Source organism: Ostrinia furnacalis, unplaced genomic scaffold, assembly GCF_004193835.3.
Source record: "Ostrinia furnacalis isolate ACB-3 unplaced genomic scaffold, ASM419383v2 OfSCF7487, whole genome shotgun sequence".
Taxonomy (NCBI): domain Eukaryota; kingdom Metazoa; phylum Arthropoda; class Insecta; order Lepidoptera; family Crambidae; genus Ostrinia; species Ostrinia furnacalis.
Window position 1 is genome coordinate 1,150,727 of NW_021137726.1, and position 4,628 is coordinate 1,155,354.

Sequence of the window (4,628 nt, forward strand, 5' to 3'; positions counted from 1 at the left end):
AACTTTATTAACTCCATACTAAAATTTTGCATTTGAAGTGACTGCTGCAAGACTTCAATCACCGCTGTCCATTTATACAAGATCAAACCCCTGTTTTCTGCGCAAATTAATTCCTTAAACGACAAACCCTATTAATATTTTCGTTAATAGCCCCAAAGAACATTCATTCCAACCCCTTTTGGGGTTTTAAATCTTTTTCTCGAACGTCAGTGGCAAGACTTAGAAAGGGAAATTAAAAATTATACTCCCCGGTGTCTTGAAGCGGTGCCTTTACGTAGTTTATCAGTGGAAATATATAATTACGGACAGCAATCCACGGCTGTCAGTCTGCAGAACACCTTGTGGGTAGTCCAAGGTATAGGCGATTGCGAAGGGTTTTTCTTTGAATATGGATTCGTGATTTTGGTCAGTGAGTTAGACCTTGACCATTTTTCAGCCGAAAAGTGCAGATACATTTTTTACTCGCACCTTAAAAGTATTTATGGATATTGCGAGATTATTTACCTACTTATGTGAACCGCTAACGCAACATCCATTGTCAATGAAAGATCATTTTTTAAAATGTATCGATAAAAAATGTTTTCTACATATTAAGTCTTATGTCGGAAATTTTTATTGATCTGGCATAAAATTGTGGAAAAATCTAGGGCATTTTTCCTTCAAAATAAAAAAAAATACGTTTTGGTCTAGTTATCATGTTATGATAAATGTAAGTCAATGCGGTACTACATAAGTTAAAATAGACCCAAAATCGCTATCGCTTCTATTTAAATCCTCAAATCCTTACTTTACAGGCCTAATATTTCGCCAGCTTTCCCCTGGATGCCCACTCGTAGTTTATTATTAAGGTACAAAACGGCATCTTTTTATTAAATCGCATTATTGTGATGTTGGAGGGCCCAGGCGAAATGAAGTGCCGATTTTTAAATTGAATTGGATTTTGAAATTGAAGAACCAGTTAGATTATTAAATCTTTCCGACTTAGTGGATTACTTAATCGAATGACTCTAATAGAAAAAGAATTACGTTTTAAAAAATCCGGTAAGTTGATTTAACATTTAATTTAATCATCCCCGAGACTCTTGAAACCATAGTTTTTGGGCTTGACCAATCATACTATCCCTGTGTATACTGCACACAATTTAAAAACAAGCGATGTTTGCAAAACTATGTAAAAAAGTAACCTGAAAAAAGCTTAATACAAAATCAATGACCCGGCGAACTTTGTACCGTCACCACCACCACCTAGGTTCATCAGAAATAATACAGGATACTAATGTTGAAGAATGGTTTTTAAATCAAATTCTCTTCTTTATAATATTAGTGTAGATTAAAAAATAATCACTAGAACCTGGACTCAGACTTTCTTTATGCGTCGCAAGAACATAGCTTCAAGCAAATCTACTTAAATAACCCCTAAATGAGCTAAGCTAAGCGAATTAAGCGCCTTGAAACTCGAGACGAGCGGTAACAAGCGTTGGCTTGACGTATTATGGTGATTAGTGAGTCGCCGGAGAAGCGATTTTTCTGCGCTTATCTACAGCGCTTGAATTGCTCGACGCGAGAAACTGGAATGTATTTATCTGAAACAGAATGTGACTTTTGTAGCAAGATTCCTTACAACTAGCCTCTGCCGCGACTTAAGTTTCAAAATATTCATTTAATTACAATTGCATTTCACTGCTTGTCCTATTGTATTCATATGTGGATAGAGACACATATTTGTACTTAAATCGCACAACTTAAAAGTACATACTTCTAAACTAAGCATTATAATGTACCTACCTATTCATTTTGTTATCTATTTTCAGTAAAAGCTATTTTGCAAAGTTAGGGCATATCCTCAGGGACATTGTTTAAAACTCATAATACTCATCTATTTTTGTAAGTAGGCTTTTAAAAAGCACTTTTACACGTCCAAGTATTAACCCTACCATGCTTCGGGGTAATAAATGGGCTAGTGCTGAGAAGATATATTTTATTATATCCTCATCACTAATTCGTCCTTCTCATGAATTCTCTTTGCGATCATTTACTTGTACAATTCGAATAAGTTCCCAATTTACATCACCCGCGATCAAAGATCACAACAACACAGACACTGCGTGCCGGCCGGCCATAGCTGCAGGGTTTATGAGTTAATCACAGCTTCAACTTTGACGGATGGCGGTATTTATGGGCTCACTCACGGCAGCAGGGCTGGTAGAGAATGTTTTGTTAGAATGGAATAGAACGCTTAGGCTGGGTTGCACCATCTTACTTTGACTGTAACAAACGTCAAAAATCTGTCAAACTCCATACAAAATGCACCGGTTATCGTCATAGTTACCGTTAAAGTGGTGCAACTGAGCCTTAGAATTTTTAATAGAAAATATTTCAAAAGGCACAGTAAAAGAAAAAGCCAGTTTGCTCAAGCTCATTATTAGTGATGACAATTTTATGCCACAATGCTAGTTTAGTTAGAACCAGTTTTTGTGTTATATACAGTCGATAGAATATAAGACTTATGCCCGTTTCACCATCAATCCCTAATTTTTAAGTGACCCCTAACACATAACAGGCATTTTGTTTTTATATGGGTCACTTAAAAATTTGGGATGGATGGTGAAAACTAGTATTAGCCTGAGTTGCACCACCTGACTTTAACTAATAACGATAACCGGTATTTTTTCTATCGGAGTTTGACAGATTTTCGAACCCAGCCTCACATTTCTGTTACAAAATAGCACTTGTTACCTAATATTAATTTTGCACACAAACGATTACTCGTAGAGAAAAGTAGATTTCCATGGATCTTATTTTTTCCCAACCATAGTTTTTTTCTTTACTGTCTTTATTTTCAAAACAAACCCATCCAACCCTAACTTAAAGATGACTGAAAATACTAAATAAGCGACTTATACCCTCGTAAAATTCAATGCGACACCAAAAGCGTTCCTTTTTACGGGCGATGATCGCCCAAAAATAGTTTATTCCGTGACGGCCGCGACGTTACGTGAAACGGGACGTAACATCAAACGTGGCATGCTACGTAACTCATAGAATTGACTCATAAACCTTATACATAAATATTGGTTGTGGTGTCAGTGACAGCGGGTAAAAGATGAGCGATTATGCATCGGTTATTGGTAAGGAAAACTAAATTTGGGGCATGTATAAGTGCCATGAAAAGGGACTTACGTACTAATAAAACATTTAAAGAAGAAGGTCCATTTTGTATGGACGAAAAATCCAGAATCGATTGGGATATCAGTTTCCTTATAATATACATTTTACTTCACCGAAAGATCAATGTCGAAATCAATGAGGTATAGAAGTTATAGACTGGCAAAGTTTGTATAAAAAGTCATGGCTTACTTGTGATTTTTACCAGTTTTTGTATACCCTATACATAATTAAAATTGAACCTTTTTAAAACACATTAAAAGGCATTTTTAATGACACGCTATCACTGCGACCTTACACCAAATAAAAAGGGACAGATTACATGTGTGAGAAACATAAAAAGAAAACACAGTGTGATCATTCACGTTGTATCCAGTCTTTATGGTAATGCGCCACGTGTGCACTCCCCTTTATAATGTTTAATAAGGCCCATAATCACTTCAAAGAACTTATTAATTACACGCTACATTGTAACAAATGTTAATGTAATTGTAGTTTAGAATGCATTACATTAGTTGTGATGAGTGATTGATGAAATCCAACGCAAGTGAAGTCTCTATAAAAGTTTTGAGTAAATATTTTGTCTATGTATGAGTTTTAAACTATTTAAATTGATGACTTCACTATAATATGTATTTATACGCATAAGTATGCTAACATAGGCTAGTGTCGGCAAGATATATACCATTTACGTAACACCCTGTATTATAGTGTTTTCTATAACAACCAAATGCTAGCACGTATGAACTATGTCACAAAGAATATGACCTAAATTTGACTTGTTTGTTACAGTATCCGATATTCAGAGGCAAAAATATTTTCAAAGAGAACCCGCATCAATACACTAAATTATTACCTGCACATACACAAATACACGTGTAGCTACGCAAAATAATTGAGATAAATCTTGAATTTGCATACAGGGTGTACCTAATGCGCGGGCAGGCGTGATTCCCATACAAACATTTACAACTGCGATGTTCTATTTTTAGCATTTGACCAAAACACAGCCATATTTTGACAACCGTAAAGCTCATTTCCATTTGCCCAAAAAACGACTGATTTATGTAGGGCACGGGCCTGATAACGAGCAGGTTTTTATGACGTCATCAAACTGTTTAAGCCTGTGACGTCGCTCACGTAAGATACCAAAATTAAGCGATTCATTCGCTCATTTACATTGTTGCCACAGGACTTTCAACTTTCTATTTAGTGTGGTAAGGGTTACAAGATGGTTGAACGACGGTTGACTTTGAAATTGTTTTGCCAAAATACGATCTGAAAAGAGCTTTTTATGGTAGAGGCTTTACGTGATAAACACCGCGAAGTTTGTAATATCCTTGGTTTTAGAGGTGCAAATGAAAACCTTTATTAATACCCATTTATTCGGGCTTAAAGGTTTTATAACTTTGCAATTAGAGTTAAATGTGTAACATCCACTTGATGAGGCTGATTTCAGTTGA